This window comes from Bos indicus, chromosome 7, assembly GCF_029378745.1.
Source record: "Bos indicus isolate NIAB-ARS_2022 breed Sahiwal x Tharparkar chromosome 7, NIAB-ARS_B.indTharparkar_mat_pri_1.0, whole genome shotgun sequence".
Taxonomy (NCBI): Eukaryota; Metazoa; Chordata; class Mammalia; order Artiodactyla; family Bovidae; genus Bos; species Bos indicus.
In genome coordinates this window covers 34,343,166-34,365,242 of record NC_091766.1, presented here as the reverse complement: position 1 = coordinate 34,365,242, position 22,077 = coordinate 34,343,166, and the positions used below count along the sequence as shown (strand labels likewise).

Sequence of the window (22,077 nt, the reverse complement as noted above, 5' to 3'; positions counted from 1 at the left end):
ACACTTTCCACTGTTTCCCTATCTGTTTGTCATGAAGTGATGGGACTGGATGCCATGATCTTCGTTTTCTGAATGTTGAGTTTTAAGCCAACTTTTTCTCTCCACTTTCACTTTCATCAAGAGGCTTTTTAGTTCCTCTTCACTTTCTGCCATAAGGGAGGTGTCATCTGCATATCTGAGGTTATTGATATTTCTCCCAGCAATCTTGATTCCAACTTGTGTTTCTTCCAGTCCAGCGTTTCTCATGATGTACTCTGCATATAAGTTAAATAAGCAGGGTGACAATATACAGCCTTGACGTCCTCCTTTTCCTATTTGGAACCAGTCTATTGTTCCATGTCCAGTTCTAACTGTTGCTTCCTGACCTGCATACAAATTTCTCAAGAGGCAGATCAGGTGGTGTGGTATTCCCATCTCTTTGAGAATTTTCCACTGTTTATTGTGATCCACACAGTCAAAGGCTTTGGCATAGTCAATAAAGCAGAAATAGATGTTTTTCTGGAACTCTCCCACTTTTTTGATGATCCAGCAGATGTTGGCAATTTGATCTCTGGTTCCTCTGCCTTTTCTAAAACCATCTTGAGCATCTGGAAGTTCATGGTTCACATATTGTTGAAGCCTGGCTTGGAGAATTTTGAGCATTACTTTGCTAGCGTGTGAGATGGTGCAATTGTGTGGCAGTTTGAGCCTTGTTTGGCATTGCCTTTCTTAGGGATTGGAATGAAAACTGACTTTTCCAGTTCTTATTGTCTTATTGACCTTTTCCATTCTTATTGTCTTCTTGTTTCTACACAGATAGAACTGGCTGGGGAAAAGAGCTTGTGAGGAGGGGCTAGAATGATGACTGCTGCAGAAGACAGTGATGGCCTTTTGTAAACTTGTGGCCCTCCCTGACCCACAGGGAAACCCTTCATGATGCAGCCAAAGTCCCCAGAGCCTGAACTTAGGAATCCTTATCATTATCTGAGTACAGTGTAGTACTCACTGATAATGTGTAGTCAACAGAGTTACCGTCTTATTGGCGATGTTGTGAAATCAAAGACCCTGATTACAGGAACTCATTCTTCTCAGATGAAACTAATTATCCCTGTTTTCTCATAATTTCCTTTTAATAAACTGATAGTATCCTTTTAGAAATTATTTTAAATGATCTTCTGTACCAGTCTTATAGCACATGTTTCCCTTTTGGATGTTTCCACAAACAAGACAACACATCTCTGTTTAATGCAAATTGATTTAAGTGATACCTTCTCCTAACTTCTAACCCGGTGTTGGAAACTGTGCTGCACCAGAACAAAGAAGTCCGGAAGGAAAGGGGAGGCGAAAATTATCATTGAAAGAGTACATATAATTAAATCATTTACAAGTAAGTCAATGTAATATGCCTTCTATCATGATATAAAGAGAAAAATAATGCCACATTATTTTTGCTTAAAGGGAGGGGGCGGTAAATGTAAATCTTTACATTCCAAGCTGTAACAACAGAGATGGAGGCATTTGAAGTGTAAGTTCTGGCGCTGTGGGCCACTAGGTACAGGCTCCCCCTGTGAACAGAATTTAAGTAAGCTGATTTGCAAAAGAAAATGGAAGGTCTGAGGAAATATAGAGTATTTAAAATATTTTCTTGATCATCATTTTAGGAGTTCCTCCCCTCAAAAATGAACTTAGTTTTCAAGTGGCCATTTTCTTAATTGATTAAATTGGGTAGGGGGAGAGTATACTTTGTCATCAGGGAATGAAATTTCTGAATGTTTGCTTTAATCTCAAAGATTTAGGTCCTTCATCTCAGAATAGTATTATCAATTCTTATTTTTCTGTTTCATTTTGCTTTTATTTATTTTTTTCATTTCCCTTTTTTCTTTTCAATTCTAATCTTGAAAATCGTTTGGAATAAAATTTTTTAAACTGTAATACTTCTAATCTATTTTTTATGTGTTGTAAAGGATACCCACCTTATGTGAATATATTCAGGTCGTGGTAGCTCAGGCCTCTGCTGGACTGCTATTGGGAACATCTTTGCCTTAGACCTGGGTAGGCCAGAGAATTACTGCCTTCCCCCCAACCCCCGCCACCTTAGTAATCCCGAGGATGGAGGACCTTAAGGTGAGAATCACTGCCCTGAAGTTTCACCTTCTGAGGGTTCCACAGGGACCTAGCGTACCTGTGCTCAGGACCAGTGCTGGTCCTTCCAGTTGCCATCCTCTGCTGGTGTGGTCAGCTGTGGCCAGACTCAGCCTCCCACCCCACACCTGCTGCTTTCTCCCTCAGAGAACACTTTCTCTGCTTTGCTGCTCTATCTTCCCAGAGGGCAAGACTTCCTCTGAGTTCCCAACCCTTTCCCCACCCCGACCCCTGCCTGCCCCACCAGTCTTCCAGCATGAAGACCAAGCTAGAGCTTTTGGCAGTACTTGCCTCAGTGATCAGAAAGGAAGAAACATTGCTATGTGCTCAGGATTTCTTAGTGAACTTCCCTCTTCTTCGATCCTTGCTTTTCATTTCTTGTAAAATAAAAAATCTCCTGGGGGTGGTTTCCCCAAAAGAAATAACCTGTCCCAGTGGTTGTCCAAGCCACTACTTTTTAGGAACCTGCAACTACTTATAGGTGGTTTGTTTTGTTTTTATTTGGAAATAGTATGTGTTCCAGGAAACACCTCAAACCTTAAGAAAGAATGTAGGATAAAGTAAAATAAAACAAAGAAAATATCTTTTGCTTCCCTTGTGTTATAATTAGAAGTAATTTTCTAGAAAATTGTTATGCATGTTCAAGCATGTGTATTAATATGTACCACTCTATTTCATGGATTCAAAGATGCCATTGCTTGTACACCAATTTCCCAGATGTTAAGACATGAAGAAATGTGCATTTTACAGTCAATAATATATAGAATATTACTCTTAAAACTGAGACCTTTCTTTTTTCACACATATTCAATATCTCGAGCATCAGTCCGTATTAGCATTTTTTTATGTCATGGTATTCTACATTCCAATCTATATTCACATACAGCTGTGCATATGTGTGCTTGTGTGCTGAATTGTGTCCGACTCTTTGCGACCCTATGGGCTGCAGCTTGTCAGGCTCTTCTGTCCGTGGGATCCTCTAGGCAAGAATAATGGAGTGGGTTGACATTTCTTCCTCCAGGCGATCTCCCTGACCCAGGGATTGAACCTGCGTCTCCTGCATTGTAGGCAGATTCTTTACCACTAAGCCACCTGGGAAGCCTATTCAAATACATATTCTGTATTTCAAATCCACAGCTGTATCATGATTTAAGAATTTTCTTATTGTTGAACATTCATGGTTTTATAGGTTTTCTATATCAGTTTTTATAGAAACAGATTCTTGAATTTATTTTTATTTTTTTAATTAAATGAAAGAGTCTTTAAATTCTATAGTGTTTTATAGTTTTCAAAAGTTTCACACACATGATTTCATATAATCCCATAATAACTATTCCTCCACCTTTATATTGCCCATCCTCTCTCCTCTCCCCACTGGTAACCACTAGTTCTCTATATCTGTGGGTCTACTTCTTTTTTGTTTTATAAATTGTTTGTTATCTTTTAGATTCCACATATAAATGGTATCATGCAGTGGAATATAGGTTTTTATATTCCAGTTAATGCTACAGTAAACCTCTTTGTTTACATGTCACTGTATTCAAGCAGTTATAAGTTTCTCAGAGTAAATTGTTGGGTCGAAAGGTATGCACCTTCATTATACTTTTTTTTTTAGTGCAACTTTTATAAAATTCTTTTAATAGCTTCTGTGTTTTCAGCGTGAGGAAGGAGTCAAACAGCCTGTTGCATAGCTTCTGCTAGTGATCCCCTGTCAAGAAAACCTGGAAAGATGGATAGACACATCTAATTAAGCATCTATATTTATCCATTCATGGGCTTCCCTGGTGGCTCAGACGGTAAAGAATCAGGCTGCAATGCAGGAGACCCAGGTTCAATCCCTGGGTCCCTGGAGAAGGGAATGGCTACCCTCTCCAGTATTCTCACCTGGGAAATCCCATGAACAGAGGAGCCCGGCAGACCACAATCCATGCAGTCACAAAGAGTCAAATGCAGACTGAGCAACTAACACTTTCACATTTTTTTTTTTCACTTTCACTGTAGTCTTTCATTCTGAGGTGCCTGTTTTTTCATTTTTAACAATTCTAATTGGAGATGTGTTATAATGTTGTAGTCCTTCCCCTGTAACTCCTGCTATTAAATTGTATATCTTAACAATCAATTGAATCAAAATAGGATATATTTTAGTGTGTGTGTGTGTATACATATGTAGATACACTTCAAGACTTACTTGGAAATGATTCCTATTCTGATTTAATGATGAAAATGTAGTTGTTATTTTCCCGCTGAAGCAGCCTTGCCACTAACCAGAGTTTTACAGCTGCACTGTGTTTATCTAGCATCAGCTACTCCTCCCCTTTAGAGTCTGCACATGTAATTTAAAAACATTCATTTCCTGAAGAGTACCTTCTCAAGGAAAAATCAAATCACAAACAGTACCTTGAGAAATGCTAATACCATTTCACTTAGAGTTAAAGCCTTTAGAAGTTGATTCCAACCTCCTTAACTTACAGAGGAGGAAACTCATGACTTAACACATGTTATCTTGGGCATCTTGCCCGACTGATAATTGACAGTAAAATAATATTATTAAATGAATACGGCGGAGCTTGAAGGCATTCTTGAGTCATGAAATGACAGCTTTGGTGCAAATGACAGCCTTTCCTCCTGACCTGCTGACGTACTCACAAATATTCTACCTGCAAACATTTTTCAGGGTAATCTGCATCATTTCTTAGGAGCTTGGCGTTGGCGAGCCTGGCCCCTCACACTTGTTTCTCGCTTTCTGCTTAATTCATATAAATCTCCTGTATTTTCCTGTGTAGCGCTCTTCCTCCACCTTTATTTTTGTAGCTTCCTAGCTGGTGTGCAGCGTATCATACAGGCTGCCCTCTCCTGACTTCTGGCGCCACAAGGCTTCCAGTACATCAGAAGTGGCATTGTGAGTAGGTCTTAAACAGTTGGCACTTAATAAATGTTGTTGATTGTCTTAGCTTTTTTTTGGTCTCTCTTCAGACCGTTTCAGTAGTGCACTGGCAGGGTATCTGAGCCAGTGTACTCCTCTGTGCCCCATAGAAGTTGATGTATTTTCTTTCCAGCGATTGATCATTTACCTAGTCAAAAGGCAAAAGCAATCTTGCACGTGTATAATAAAATTGTTAAAACTACTTTCTTGTTATCTGTCACCCGGTATGCAAGGAGACAGTTATTTACATTTTCAGTTGCTTTTTGTGAAACAAAGATCAAAGACCTCTTCTGCAGTTTCCTCCTCTACTTAAACCAGAGCTTCCTTCCTCTGTACTAAAAGCCTTGGTAACATGCATTAGTATTAGACTTTCTCACCCTGAGTGGCAGATAATAATTTTTGCTGGACCAAGATTACACGTGGCCACTTCATCTGTGGGTGCCCCTGTATTTCTGAATGGAAGCCCTTGCAACACATTTAGAGGCCTATGAAGAAGTATATTTTGTTTTTATTTCTTTCAGGGAGAAAGACTTTATGGGGGTGTGTCTCACTAATTTTCAGTCTTTTTCTGGTTATGGACCCTTCTGAGCATCTGATAAAAGCTTGAGGTGGGTGAGGCTTGGTAGCTCAGGACAGCCATGGTTCATTTCAGCACTTCTCTGAAAGTGATTCCCTTTCAACTGCTGTTTAAATAATATGTTAACAAGATGACTCCTCAGGATAATGAAAAGATAACAGTACAGGATTTACGGTCAGAGCAAGGGTGGGTACTTCTACACATGATTAAAGCATCAGTGTTCAGACTGTTGGAGGTGGAAAGGAGATCAAGGGGGGCATTTGGTGACCCTCCCACAAAAGGCAAGCACCCCACTCTCAGGACATTCTGATGCCCCCAGAGCCCACTCAGGTGCTCTTAGGGGTCTGCAGGCCTCAGATTGGGAAGTTCTGCTCTCAGGCTTGATGGCAATTACTTTCTTGGGTCCAAGAAACCTGGAGTGGGGGGGCGGCTGAAAGCATGAATTTCAGCTCATGCTTCCCAGGTGTGAGGCCCTGCCAGTCAAGTTGCTGCTGCTGCTGCTAAGTCGCGTCAGTCGTGTCCGACTCTGTGCGACCCCATAGACGGCAGCCCACCAGGCTCCCCTGTCCATGGGGTTCTCCAGGCAAGAGTACTGGAGTGGGATGCCATTGCCTTCTCTGGCCAGTCAAATTACTTCACTTCTTTTAAGTCACTGTTTTCCCACTGAAAGTGGGAAGAAATAAAACCAGGCACACAGGAGGGTGGGAGGCCTAACAGGGATGCCATGAATAAAGCACCTGCCACATTCAGCTGGTGGCTCTTCTTTTCTCTTTCTCCATCCATCTTTGGTTTCTTTTGTGGGGAGTTTTCTTCCCTAGGAGATAGATTTCACAGAGTAACAGAAATCACTAGCTGTACTGAGGCTGTTCTCAGAGCTCCAATGCCTTTGCAGAGGTTGGGAAATGGATGTCACTCTCTAACCCCCCACCCCACTTCCCCATCCTCCCCCCAGGACCCTGCCACCAAAGACACCCCTGGGGGCACTGCACCAAGACCAGAAAGGCAGTGGGGCCATCCTCAGAGGACCCCGAGGGGAGGAGGGAGGGAGCACAGTGCTCATTGACCAAAATGGAACCTCCCTCTCAGACAGTAACAACCATGGAGACCCTCTGATGGGGAAGGTAAGGCAGGACAGCGCCCCCTGAGGACTCCAGGACAGCTCTCCACAGTGGAGGGAAGGAAGGTCCCAGAAAGCTTGGAGAAGGCAGAGAGACAAACGTGGCTTGGGCCAAAGACTGGTCTTAAACCTGATGACTGCTCCGAGAGCAGGGCTTTGTCTTTCCCTTCCTTCTTTTCCTTCTCCTTTCCTTCAAGACCAAAAAACCCTATACCCCCAAACCTTAAATATTCCTGGCTTTGTTTGGTGTTCATTTTAAAGGGAATTAAAGGAGGAGAAGGGGGTGACAGCAGATGAGATAGTTGGATGGCATTACCGACTCAATGGACATGAGTTTGAGCACTCCAGGAGATAGTGAAGGATATGGAAGCCTGGTGTGCTGCAGTCCATGGGGTCGCAAAGAGTTAGACATGACTTAGCGACTGAGCAACAACAAAGGAGGAAGTGGTGGCATGGATCTTGAAAGATTAAATGAGTATGACCCTAATGCACGAACACTTTTATATCAATGTGAGGAGGAAATAAGGCGATTAGCAAAAGTGGAGTATAATTAGTAAGGAATGTGGATGAAAGGACCTTGTGAGTGTTCATTCAAGAAGGAGGAATGAAGTTCAGGTTTGTGGAGTTTGAGTGTTCATCAGAGAAATAAAAATATCTATCTGGGGGAGGAAATAGCAACCGACTCCAGTGTTCTTGCCTGGAAAATCCCATGCACAGAGGAACCTGGTGGGCTACAGTTCATAGGATCAGAAAGAGTCGGACACAACTGAGTGAGCACAAACAAACAACAAAAATACCTAAAGCCTTGTGGTCCTTTTGAGGTTCAGCAGAATGCTTCATCAATTGTTTCTCAAGGACGATTGCAAAGTATGGAACTGGCTTCCTTCTTGCAAAGTATTGATTGATTCTTCATCCATCATATCCTTGAACCACTTCTTCCCTCTTTGAATTCTTTTTCTTCTACATCCTTTGTATTTCTTTCTTTCTTTCTTTTCTGGACTCTTTGTTGTGCTTTTGTAAAATAGATTTAGCCTCATAATATGGACTGTTGAACATAGCACTGAACGATAACCTTATAACTCAGAATTGGTGTAAACTTATTTCTTATCTAGAACATTTTGAGTGGGAACCCAGGCATTAGGTTTATCAAGGTGGAAATCGAAGTCCTAGATCTGTGTGTTTTGGGATGTTCAGTTCAGTTCAGTTCAGTTGCTCAGTTGTGTCCAACTCTTTGCGACCACATGAATCGCAGCACGCCAGGCCTCCCTGTCCATCACCAACTCCCGGAGTTCACCCAAACTCATGTTCATCAAGTCGGTGATGCCATCCAGCCATCTCATCCTTTGTCGTCCCATTCTCTTCCTGCCCCCAATCCCTTCCAGCATCAGGGTCTTTTCCAATGAGTCAACTCTTCTCATGAGGTGGCCAAACTATTGGAGTTTCAGCCTGAGCATCAGTCCTTCCAACGAACACCCAGGACTGGTCTCCTTTAGGATGGACTGGTTGGATCTCCTTGCAGTCCAAGGGACTCTCAAGAGTCTTCTCCAACACCACAGTTCAAAAGCATCAATTCTTCAGCACTCAGCTTTTTTCACAGTCCAACTCTCACATCTATACATGACCACTGGAAAAACCATAGCCTTGACTAGACGGACCTTTGTTGGCAAAGTAATATCTCTGTTTTTTTAATGTGCTATCTAGGTCGGTCACAACTTTCTTTCCAAGGAGTAAGCATCTTTTAATTTCATGGCTGCAATCACCATCTTCGGTGATTTTGGAGCAACAAAAATAAAGTCTGACACTGTTTCCACTGTTTCCCCATCTATTTCCCATGAAGTTTTGGGATGTTACTTTCTACTTACCTGATAGAGTTTGATGACCCAGGGTTGGAGGGCAAGTGGGCAAACATGGGAATTTTTCAAATACTATTTATACATTTCTCAAATACTATTTATAAGATTGCAGATTACAACTTTCTGGGGAACAGTCTGACGATATGTATCAAAATTTGAAATATGTATACCTTTTGATCCTGCCATCCCACTCCTAAGAACTCATTTTTTTTTCTAGGAATCCATTCTTAGGTAACAATTGGACACATGCAGAAATATGTTAGGCTCAAATGTATTCTTATGATATCCACTGCAATATTATATGTAACAGAAAAGAATTGGAAGCAGCCTAAATGATCATTAACCAAACCTAGTTCATGCATTGGAGAAGGAAATGACAACCCCCTCCAGTGTTCTTGCCTGGAGAATCCCAGAGATGGGGGAGCCTGGTGGGCTGCCGTCTATGGGGTCGCACAGAGTCGGACACAACTGATGCGACTTAGCAGCAGCAGCAGCAGCAGCAGCAGTTTAACTAAAGGGCTTCCCCGGTGGCTCAGGTGGTAAAGTATCTGCCTGCAATGCAGGAGACCCAGGTTTGATCCCTGGGTTGAGAAGATACTCTGGAAAAGGAAATGGCAACCCACTCCAGTATTCTTGCCTGGAGAATCCCATGGACAGAGGAGCCTGGTGAGTTAAATTAGTTATGAAACTTCTACTTGGTCAACTAGTGTTGAGCCATGACAGGAAGGAAAAAGACCTATATATTCACTTTGAAAGATAATCATAATATATTATTGAATTCCAAACTAATGTGTATGATACGTTTTAGGTAAGAGTAAAGGCATTGAGGCAAGGAGTAGACATGCTTGTTTGGCATTTAAAATTTGGAAAGAGGGAGGCGGGTGAAACCCTTGAAGGTTGTCAGAGGAACAAACTTCCAGTTATAAGATGAATACATTCTGGGGATGTGAAGTACACATCATGGTGCCTGTAGTTAATAATACTGTATTGTGTGTCTGAAAGTTGCTAAGAGACTAGATTTAAGAAGTTCCCACCATTAAAAAAAAAATGCAACTGTGTGAGATGATGAATGTGTTGAGTAACCTTACTGTGGTAATCATCTTGTAATCTGCACATTTATGAAATCAGTATGTTGTACATCTTAATGTAGTACAATGTATATATCAATTATATATCAATAAAACTGAGGGAAAATTTTAGAAGGAAAGAACAAATGTTATCAGCGATTCTAACTGGGGAAAGATAGGGGAAAATGCTATGGTTTGGCACAGCAGCTTGAGCTAGAGTCTGTATTTGTTGTTGTTTGGTTGGTTTGTTTTTTAAATTACTTGTTATTTGAGCCAGGGTTTGAAAACAGGGATCTGGATTCATATATCATGGCCCTGCTCTTTCCTAGAGTTGTGACTTTGACATTGTACTTAACCTCTGTTCCTCTGGGCCATGGAACTCATCATGGCTCTGACCTCATTTTGTGAGGATTAAAAATCAGATGAAAAAAAATGAAATACTTAGTTCAACACTTGGCACATAATATATAGTAAGTGTTAAGCCTACGGTAATTTTTATAAAGAAAATATTTTACTTCTTTCATTACAGAGAAAGGAAAGCTATTTCGTGGGAAGTGGTAGTTCGTTTTAGAAGCTTAAGTAATATTCTCAGGAACTAGAATGTAACCGCCAAAGGGGACAGATTTGTTAATAGGGCAGAGTAAGAACTTGTCAGCTTTGTGAAATCCGAATGTGAAAGAATATCAAAGGGCAGAGGGAACCTAAAAGCAAATGGGATAAAGTTCTGTAAGCACTAAATAGGATACGAATCTTTAAAGAGAAGTTAAAGTTAATTGGAACAATCTGTACTTGGAAAAAAAAACTATTCAATAAAAACCAGGATAAATACTTGTTTTGATTGTCACTATAATCTTTAGCTTCAATATTAAAAGGGATTAAATATGTTGAAAGGATATTATATAAGGTAAAAAATGGTTGACAGTACTCCAGAAATTTTCCGTAACAATTGCATAAGAAGTGAGAGCTTTGTATTTGTCATTTTTCTCATTGATAATTAGTTCAAGGTTGAGAATTTAATTTGACTTTAAAGTTATGTAAAAGTTCCAAAGAAAATTATTTTCCACTTATTTTAAAAGTCCACTTAAAAAAAAAAATTAGCCACAGTCTCAAAGGATTTTCATGAAAACCTTAGAGACCATTGGAAGTCTCAGAGTGCTCAGCTTTTAAATTGTGCAAGGCTTGGAGCAAATGTCATCTGGATCAAGGTGAGGTTGGAAGGCAAGCGGAGAGCAGGGAGATCATCATGGCCAGACCTGCCAGGGTGCTGAGGCTTCCTGAAGGATCTCATAGTAGGCACAGGTTTTACCATTTTGTTTTATTCCTTACGTGTCCTACAATAGGGGACGGTACATTTACTGAAGTTTGATACACTGTAGAATATGGTAGCTGCCTTATTAACCTGTGGTTGATTAATAGAATTCTCAGCACCTTTAATAACTTCATTAAAGTACAGACAGTGTATGCTATTTTTCTTTTTTCCCAGTCTTACTGAGATATAAGTGGTATCTAAGACTGTGTAAATTTAAGGTGTTCAGTGTACTGATTTTATATATGTATGCATTGCAAAATGATTGCCATGATAAGCTTAGATAATGCATTCATCATGTCACATAGGTATAATTTTTTCCCCTGTGGTGAAAACATTTAACATCCAATACAGTATGGTTAAATTTAGTCACCATGCTGTATATTACATCACCATGATTCATTCATCTTGTCACTGGAGATTTATACCCTTTGATTCAGTTCAGTTCAGTTTAGTCGCTCAGTCGTGTCTGATCTCTGCGACCCCATGAATCGAAGCATGCCAGGCCTCCCTGTCCATCACCAACTCCCGGAGTTCACTCAGACTCATGTCCATCGAGTCAGTGATGCCATTCAGCCATCTCATTCTCTGTCGTCCCCTTCTCCTCCTGCCCCCAATCCCTCCCAGCATCAGAGTCTTTTCCAATGAGTCAACTGTTTGCATGAGGTGGCCAAAGTACTGGAGCTTCAGCTTTAGCATCATTCCTTCCAAAGAAATCCCAGGGCTGATCTCCTTCAGAATGGACTGGTTGGATCTCCTTGCTGTCCAAGGGACTCTCAAGAGTCTTTTCCAACACCACAGTTCAAAAGCATCAATTCTTCAGTGCTCAGCTTTCTTCACAGTCCAACTCTCACATCTATACATGACCACTGGAAAAACCATAGCCTTGAATAGATGGACTTTTGTTGGCAAAGTAATGTCTCTGCTTTTTAATATGCTATCTGGGTTGGTCATAACTTTTCTTCCAAGGAGTAAGTGTCTTTAATTTCATGGCTGCAGTCACAATATGCAGTGATTTTGGAGCCCCAAACAATAAAGTCTGATACTGTTTCCACTGTTTCCCCATCTATTTCCCATGAAGTGATGGGACCAGATGCCATGATCTTCGTTTTCTGAATGTTGAGTTTTAAGCCAACTTTTTCACTCTCCATTTTCACTTTCATCAAGAGGCTTTTGAGTTCCTCTTCACTTTCTGCCATAAGGGTGGTGTCATCTGCATATCTGAGGTTATTGATATTTCTCCCAGAAATCTTGATTCCAGCTTGTGCTTCTTCCAGCCCAGCGTTTCTCATGATGTACTCTGCATAGAAGTTAAATAAGCAGGGTGACAATATACAGCCTTGATGTACTCCTTTTCCTATTTGGAACCCATCTGTTGTTCCATGTCCAGTTCTTTTTTTTTTTTTTTTTTATTCAAAATATTTATCTTTTTATTTATGTTTTGATATTTTCATTCTCATTCAATAAATTCATCCATATTCTAAGGATATACAAATAATCATTTATTTTGTTTTCTGAAACTTTTTTTTAAATTTAATTTAATTTTATTTTTTTTTCTAATTTTATTTTATTTTTAAACTTTACATAATTGTATTAGTTTTGCCAAATATCAAAATGCATGTCCAGTTCTAACTGTTGGCTTCCTGACCTGCATACAGATTTCTCAAGAGGCAGGTCAGGTGGTCTGGTATTCCCATCTCTTTCAGAATTTTCTACAGTTTATTGTGATCCACACAGTCAAAGGCTTTGGCATAGTCAATAAAGCAGAAATAGATGTTTTTCTGGAACTCGCTTGCTTTTTGCATGATCCAGTGGATGTTGCAATTTGATCTCTGGTTCCTCTTCTTTTTCTAAAACTAGCTTGAACATCTGGAAATTCATGGTTCACGTATTGCTGAAGCCTGGCTTGGAGAATTTTGAGCATTACTTTACTAGTGTGTGAGATGAGTGCAATTGTGCGGTAGTTTGAGCATTCTTTGGCATTGCCTTTCTTTGAGATTGGAATGAAAACTGACCTTTTCCAGTCCTGTGACCACTGCTCAGTTTTCCAAATTTGCTGGCATACTGAGTGCAGCACTTTCACAGCATCATCTTTCAGGATTTGAAATAGTTCCACTGGAATTCCATCACCTCCACTAGCTTTGTTCATAGTGATGCTTTCTAAGGCCCACTTGACTTCACATTCCAGGATGTCTGGCTCTAGGTGAGTGATCACACCATTGTGATTATCTGGGTCGTGAAGATCTTTTTTGTACAGTTCTTCTGGGTATTCTTGCCATCTCTTCTTAATATCTTCTGCTTCTGTTAGGTCCATACCATTTCTGTCCTTTATCGAGCCCATCTTTGCATGAAATGTTGATTACCTGCACATAATTCCCTCCTCCACCCCCTCCCCTCTGTCTGCCACCAGTCTGCTCTTTCTTTCTGAGTTTGGGGTTTTTTTTGGATTCTGTGCATAAGTGATGTCATACAGTATTTGTCTTTCTCTGTCTGACTTATTTCACTAGCTTAATGCCCTTGAGTTTCTTTCATACTGCTTCAAATGGCAGGATTTTCTTTTTTATGTTTGAATCATTTTGTTCACCCATTCATCCACTTAGATTTTGACTATTGTAGATAATGCTGCAAACATGGAGGTATAGAGAGCTCTTCAAGGTAATTTCATTTCCTTTGGGTATAGCTCAGAAGTGGATCATATAGTAGTTCTATTTTTAATTCTTTGAGAAACCTTCATACTGCTTTCTGTAGTGGCTGCACCAGTTTATAGTCTGACCAACAGTGCACAAGGCTTCCCTTTTCTCCATATTCTGGCAGCAACATCTTGTCTTTTTGATGACAACCATTCTGATAGGTGGGAGGTAATCTCTCATTCTGGTTTTGATTTGCAATTTCCTGATGATTAGTGATATTGAGCATTTTTTCAGGTACCTGTTGGCCATCTAAATATCTTCTTTAGAAAAATGTTTATTCGATTCCTTTGCCCATTTAAAACTCAGATTATTGTTTTTATTAAGTTGCAGGAGTTATGTATGTATATATGTTTGTATATGAATCAAACTTACCAGATATATAGTTTGCAAATAGCAGATATTTTCTTCTATTCCATATGTTATCTTTTCATTTTGTTGATCATTTCTTTTGCTGTGCAGAAGTTTTTAAATTGACATTTAATTTTGCTATGTCAAAATTGTTTGTTTTTGTTTATGTTGCTTGTGCTTTTGGTGTCATATCCATGAGATCATTTCTAAGGCCAATGTCAAGGAGATTTTATTTTATGGGTTTTTTTTTTTTCTAGGAGTTTAAAGTTTTAAATCTTACATTTAATCCATTTTGTGAATGGTGTTAGAGAGCAGTCCAGTTTTATTCTTTTGCATGTGATTATTCAATTTCCAGCACCATTTATTGGAGACATTGTCAAATTTAAAAGCTTTGTCATTGAATCTTTTTGGTGTTCTTGTCAAACATTAGTTGACTGTATGCATGAGTTCATTTCTGGGCTCTCTATTCTGTTCCGTTGCTCTATCTGTCTGTTTTTATGCCAATACCATACTGTTTTGATTACTATAGTTTTGTAATATATTTTGAAACCAGGAAGTGTGATGCCTCCAGCTTTGTTTTCTTTCTTAGGATTGCTTTGGCAATTTGGTGTGTGTGAGTGTGTGTGTGTGTGTGTGTGTCTGTGTGTGTGTCTGTGTGTCTGTGTGTATGTATTTCATATGAATTTTAGGATTGATCTTTCCTATTTCTATTAAAAAAAAGCCACTGAAATCTTTATAGTGATTGCATTGAATTTATAGATGGCTTTGGGTAATATGGACATTTTAACAGTTTTAATTCTTCCATTCTCTGAGTACAAGATATCTTGCTATTTATTTGTGTTTTTAATTTCTTTCATCAGTGACTTATAGTTTTCAGTGTAGAGTTCTCTCATTTCTTTGGTTAAGTTTATTTCTTAAGTTTATTTTTTGATGCTATAATAAATGTTTTCTTAAATTCTGTTTTGTGTAGTTCATTGGTAGTGTTTAGAAATGCAAGTGATTTTTGTATATTGACTGTTTATCCTGCAACTTTACTGAGTTTATTAGTTTGAACAGTCTTTCAGTGGAATCTTTAGGATTTTCTATATAAGGATCATGTTATCTACAAACAGAGACATGTATGCTTCTTTTAAATTTTGAGTTTGTATTTTATGAAGCAGCCTTAAGATGGAATGGTTTCATTTGGTACAAATAAATAGAACATGATCCTTGTGCTTAAGAGGTTTATACTCTGGGAAGACAAAAGCTAAAGCACGTGAAACATTTTCATACATTTAGCTTAGTTTGTAAACTAAGTGCTAACTTGTATAACATTGGCTGATTAATTTTTCAACAAATACTAGAGTGCTTAGTATGTGCTAGGTATTTGTACATCAGGTTGGGGTTAAAGTCAAGAACAAAATTTTGTTTTCTACACTGTAGAATGTGTTGTTGTTGAGTTGCTAAGTTGTGTCCAACTCTTTGCGACTCCATGGAGTATAGCCCACTAGGCTTCTCTGAATATGGGATTTCCCAGGCAAGAATACTGGAGAGGGTTGCCATTTCCTTTTCCAAGGAATTCTTCCTGACCCAGGGATCAAACCTGTGTCTCCTGCATTGGCAGGAGATTATTAACCACTGAGCTACCAGGGGAGCCTGGACTGTAGAATAATTATTATTAATATATCCTAGAATAATAAAAATTACTCCACACTGTTGAAAAATTTGGTCAAGTACAATTAGCAGATACTTTAGTGGAGGCAGTGTAGCCTAGTGATTAAGAATGGCTTATGTCTGCTTTGTTCATCCATTAATCTCTAGCAAGTGGGACAGGAACTGTTTCATAGTAACCATTCATTAATAGCTATGGATTGAATTAATGCTCATAGCAATAGTCCATGCCCTTTGGGAATTTACAAACTAGTGGTAAAAGCAGTTTTTCCCAGGAGATATATCCTGTAGGATTTTTCTTTTTTCTTTCTCTCTCTCATGAACACAAGCAGGTTTCTTTGATGACTACTAGGTTGAAGCAAGTGACCTAACTCTGTTCTGCAGGATTTCTCATGTTCATTCCTTAAGAGGGTGCTGGCTGTTGCACACAGTGTTTACTAAATTCATTTGAACATGAGCATGTATGGTCCTGGCATCTTTGGGAGATGTGGCTTATGTGCATGCTCAGTCACTCAGTGGTGTCCTACTCTTTGCGACCCTATAGACTGTAGCCTGCCAGGCTCCTCTGTCCATGGGATTTTCCAGGCAAGCATACTGGAGGAGATTGCCGCTTCCTCCTGTAGGGGATCTTCCCATCCCAGGGATCAGATGCATCTCTGCATCTCCTGCATTGCAGGTGGATTCTTTACTGCTGAGCCATCCAAGAAGCCCCTGGGAGAGGTGGATTTGGCCATAAAAGTCCTAGGAGGTTTAGAGAAGGAACAATGCCAGGAGTACAGGGAACTTAGCTCTTATACTGTCTGGTCTGTCTCCACACCCAAAACAGTGCTTGAAGCTGCTTAATAAATTTTGAGAGAGGAAGGAGAGTACACCACATCCAAAGATGGGAGTGTCTCAGTAAGGTAGTTTTGCCTTAGACATCTATCCTGATATCTGTCTATGAATAGATGAATACAATAAAGGATTTGAAGTGAGGCAAGTGGGTCTTGATTCAGACATGGAGAATGGCACTCAGTGCCAGGTCACAAAGGTTGGTATCACAGAGAGTGTTTTGGGGAGGTGCTGGAAGTTGGTCCGACTTAGAATTTTCATTTTTTAATTTTAGTTTTTGAAATATTTATTGGTTTGGCTGCTCCAGGTCTTAGTTGTAGCATGTGAGATACAGTTCCCTGACCAAGGATCAAACCCTGGCCCCCTGCATAGGGAGCACCAGTCCTAGCCACTGGACCACCAGGGAAGTCCCTAGAGTTTTAAGATTTTGTACTGAGAAATATTGAGGAGAATTCTGGATGGTAGAAGCCTTCAGAGGTGTGCCGAAGAGTTGAGGGTATCTCAAAGAGGGAACTCTTGCACATTTTTTAGCAGAAGAGAGAAAACTTGAAAGTAGCACTGAAAGATTTGACATCTGTGTGCAAGATGGGTTGCAGTTATGTGAGCTGGTGTAAGCCAGTTCAGAGGCACTTACAAATCCAAGAGTGAGAAATGAGAGAATCTTAGCACGGACAATAGAGGTTTAGGGAGAGACTTGAAAGAAGAATCAGTAAGCATGCTGAGTGTGAGGAGTCAAAGCTGAACTCCAGGATTAATTCAAGGCAAGTTCAAAGACATGTACAATGTCCTGTGATCTTGTTGATGCAGTCTGGCATGAAACTGGATATCACACATCCTTTCTGTATCTGGAAAATTTTCTCCTATCCTAGGATTTCTAACCCAAATCAATGAGAACTTGAAACATTAATAGTTGGTGGAGTTTAAGTCCAAGTTCAAGAACCATGGGAGGCAGGATTATGTGGTGGTTAAGACCAGGGGCTTTGATGCCCCAGAGAAATGTATCCAAGTCCTGGCTTGGCCTTGGATAAGTTTCTTAAACTGCATAAGCCTCAATAAATTTTTCTACCAAATGGAGACAGTACTAGCATCTCCTTTAAAGTACTGTCAGGAGTCAGTGAGATAATGCATATACAGTTCTTAGCAAAGTACTGTACACATCATAAATACTCAATACAAATTGCTGGTTAGTGTCCTTGCTGAACTGGCAGAAGAATCACTTTATGTTTGTATGCATGTGTCTACTTGCTGTTCTTCCAACTTAAAGAACAGCAGTCCGTCTGTCAGCCCAGCTGATAGGTTGGCACGTGGTTGGCCGGAAAGCCACAGCCAGAGACCAGGCAGTTAGGGGAACAGTGCCTTCTGGGGGAGTGCCATGCCATTCTCTGCAAAAGTTGGAACTAAGCCTAGAGTTGAACATAGTGAGGCTGGCAGAGGATGAAGAGGTATAAGGGAGGAAGAGAAGACTTGGGGTTGTTTGTAGCCATGAAGCTTTTGTGCAGGGCTCCAACTTTGCTGTCCCCTCCAGGTAGGTCCCTGGTAATGTCATCTATTACAAGCATGATCCCACCGGAAAGGGCTTGATTTCAGTTCTCATGTGGGTTCTCTGAGTGTCTTTCCAGCCCACAGATTGCTTGTGTATTGTTTTTAAGGAACTCTGCATTTCTCCAAGGCCAGTTTAGTGGTGCTCATAAAGAGATGGCAACTCCAGAGTGTCTTCATTGTACAGCTGGTGTTTTCACCCTGTGAGGACATAGTTCTGTATTTCCTGTCTATGAAGCTTGGTTTCTAAATCACCCCATCTGTGTATGAAGATATAGCATTAAGATTCAAGCAAGTCTTTTTGCTCTTGTTCCTGTCCAATCAAAATGGAAAAGAAGTTGTCAGATCAGGACTACAGTCACCCTTTTTCTATTTCCTCTACTGGTTTACTATAATTGTATAGATTTTAATACCAACATAAAAAAATACTCTAATTTGGAGGAAGCTTCCCTGGTGGCTCAGAGGGCAAAGAGTTTGCCTGTAGCGTGGGAGACCCAGGTTCGATCCCTGGGTCAGGAAGATCCCATGGAGAAGGAAATGGCAGCCCACTCTAGTATTCTTGCCTGGAAAACCCCCTGGGTGGAGAAGCCTGGCAGGCTGCAGTCCATGGGGTCGCAAAGAGTAGGACACTACTGAGCAACTTCACAATAGTGCATCACAGTGCATTTTTGTGTTGCCTTAAATTGGTTCAATGACTTCCTTGCTATCATTGATAACTCTAGGGCAGATATCCTTACACTTGGCTGCATAATTTAGAATCTCTTGGCTTTTAAAAATTCAGATGCTCACCACTCAGCCCAAATGAATTAAATCAAAATCTCATGTGGGGATGGGGGTGGGGGCAGGTGGGTGGGACTTGCAATCAGTATTTTTCAAAAGTCCTCAGGTCCTTCCAGAACCAGTGCTCTAGAACAGTGTCTCTCAACCAGGGACAGTTTTGTGCCCCTCTTCCCCCTCCCAAGGATCATTAGCAATGTCTGGATACACTTTTGATTGCCACAACCAGGGGAGGGGTCTGCTTCCTGGTACCTACTGGGTACAAACCAGAGGCGCAGCTAAACAACCTGCAGTTCACAGACAGCTCTACCATAACAAAAACCATCACGCAGAAAATGTCAGTGGTACTGAGGTTGGGAAGCAGCGCTCGAGAATAATCAGGCTTAAGAAATGAGATACGTCAGAGCAGTGGGTAGGGCCATTGAGATGAAAGCCTAGCATGAAGAAGTTTACATTTTTGGCCTCCCAGCAAGATGAGGAGAAGGGAGTGGCTTAGCAAATGCCTCTGCTGTGCCTGCCGTCACAGGGGTCTGATGGTGTGTTCCTGGCCTGTTCTTGGAGCTGGAGCATCTCCTGGGTCTGATTTTTTGGACAGGCTGTCTTGTGGTTCTCTAAGTTTATTGCACTTGAATGGCTTGGAAGAAAACTGAAGTTAGGAAAATTAAACCTATGTAGATTAGCCCAAATCAATAATTTTTAAGTAAGCTTTTGAATTGGTTGTTTTTTATATATAAAGTTTTCTAAAATCAGAGAGTGAATCATTTGAAAGTGATTATACATGGGCTATGAGAAATATGATTTTATGGGCTGTAGAGTTTTATTTTCTCTTCTTTCCTTTTGATTGGATATGAGGAAGGTAGGAAAGGCACTTTTAATTTTAGTGCAGTTATCGTTTGCTCTAATTCTGAGACACTCAGAAATACTTTTCTAGCAGTTTCTTTCATCTATATTTATTATATTGTATAATTAATTTAATGAACTTTATCTCCCTCTGCACATACCCAGTTTTCCAGAGCATAACACACATAAAAGATATTTGCCATAAACAAGTTGAATTTTCCTGGGTACACTTGTCAAATTTAATTCAAGTGGTGAAATTCAATATTAAATATAATATACTGAATATACTCAAAACTGTGTTTCTAAAAACCTATGAAAATGATAGTTAAAGCTCTTGAAGTAGCTCTGAATTCATTGATCCTTATGCAAGTGGTTGACTACCAATTTTTAAAAAATTTTTGTCTCTTTATGGAGATTTCAAGAGATTTTAAGTAGTACCTTTAGTGTTCTACATCAGCCTTCTGTACTAAAGTTAAATTCATGTTTATGAATCTGGGGTTATGTCTATAATAGTTTTTCAGTTTTTCTCTTCTTTGGGGTTGAGGGGCCCTTTTACTCCACGTAATGCAATCTATTCATTTACTAAACATTTCAGGGCCTACTATACATTAATAACTAAAATAACTTTAAAATTGTTTCAGTCTAGTTTATTGCAATTTGAGGCATTATGCCAACACTCTTGTGTGCTGGGTCTGCTGGGTCCCTTTTATACCTAGTGGTTGGAATGTTTTAAATTAAGACTAGAAGAATAACAACTCATGTAATATTTGGCATGAATACTCCAAATGTCTTTGTTGAAATCCCATATCCTGTTTCTTCATTGAGTTTCAGCAATAACTCCATAATCCAAGGGATACTTTAATTTTAATCTAAACCTTTTTTTTTTTTGTAGCTATGGTTTTAAATTAATTTATAATTGTATTTTTTAAATTTTATTTTATTTTTAAACTTTACATAATTGTATTAGTTTTGCCAAATATCAAAATGAATCCACCACAGGTATACATGTGTTCCCCATCCTGAACCCTCCTCCCTCCTCCCTCCCCATACCATCCCTCTGGGTCATCCAAGTACTCTTTGGATAGCTAAACATTTATGTTTTTCTTCTGACTTTGGAGTTTTATTGAATGAAGTCTGTAAAAATTAATCCAAATTTATAGTATAGAACTTACTAAAAACTGGACTGCCATGAGAATCATGACAAGACGCTTAATGACAGTTGTATTTAATAGTAAATGGACCGTATTCTGCTGAGAGTCAGAGTGTGCATATGTGGTGGATGTGTGTGTTGAGGGGAGGTTGTGTCCTGGGATTGGGGGACAGGATATGTCGGAGAATTAAATTAGTGCTTAAGGATTGACTGGATCAAGCCAAACCTAGAAGGAGAACACCAAGAGCCACCCTGGTTTCTTGGAAACCAGGGCTGTTGTGCGTAATTTGTATATCCATGGGTGTAACTTTTACCGCAGTATGTTTGCCTACAAGTTCATCATATTAAAGGACAACTGGGTTGATTGGTAGCCCCTGTCTAGATATTTCCTAAAATGGGGACCTGTTTGTCAATACATATAAAAAGAATTGATTTGGTTTGGGAGTATGGGAATAAGAGAGTGGAGCAAGAATTAGTCGTTTCCCAATGTTTGAAAGACGTAGAAGAGGAATTAGACATGTTCTTTGTGTCCTGAACATATGGAACCAGAACCAGGGGATTGACACACAGGAAAATAGCTTCTGGCTCAGTTCAGGGAGTATCCAAAAATATCATGAACCGTGGAGTTGTGAAGTGTAAGATGGTTAAGTGAAGAGGTATAGAAAGTCCCTTTCAATGGAGGTTGTGAGGAAGACCACGAATGGGAAGGGAAATAGGATTTCAGCTGTGGATTAGTAGTGGACTTTGGATAGGATGATCTTTAAGTCCCACTGCTGTCTAGCCATTCTGTGATTTTTAGGACATATTACCTCCCCTGAGTAATGAAAAATGAAGACGCTTGGCATTTGAAGGGGAATTTCAGATTCAGGGTCCTATTATTAATGGCTTTTTCTCTCTACCTCGTGCAAGTCCTCCTGCAACTAACCCCCTCTTGTACAACATCCTTTTCTTTCTCCATGTGGGAACAATCCTCATCAGTATCCGAATATGCCTTTTTGTCACTCATCTTAAAAAGCAGATGAAAGCCAATGATGCAGAGAAGGCACTTGTGCCAAAAATGTTAGCACATTGAGACTCAGAAAAACAAATGAAACGAAACTTCCTTAATCTGAAATAACCTTCTAACTCTCACCCTACTTCTCTGCTCTGGGTTCCAGTAGAACTTTCCCATGGAAGTATCTCCGCACGTGATCTCCCCTTCTTACTGCCCTCTTCACCGTTCCCCTCCTCCAAAACTGCTTCTGTTAAGGTCAGCAGAGACCTCTATTTTTTTTGGCAGAGGGTAGAT

The 22,077-nt window shown here is 39.9% G+C and overlaps 1 protein-coding gene across 6 annotated transcripts in view; it reads left to right on the top strand.

Annotated features, from left to right (window-relative positions):
• Positions 1–22,077, top strand: part of TNFAIP8 (TNF alpha induced protein 8) — a 144,616-nt gene that overhangs the window by 36,554 nt on the left and 85,985 nt on the right. Inside the window, exon 3 of one of the 6 annotated variants that reach the window (XR_011567611.1) lies at positions 796–18,839. The exons of the other annotated variants lie outside the window; for them this stretch is intronic. The gene's annotated coding sequence lies outside the window, so the exon portion shown is untranslated. Of the gene's footprint in view, positions 1–795; positions 18,840–22,077 lie in introns of those variants that run through there. 6 annotated transcript variants of the gene reach the window in all.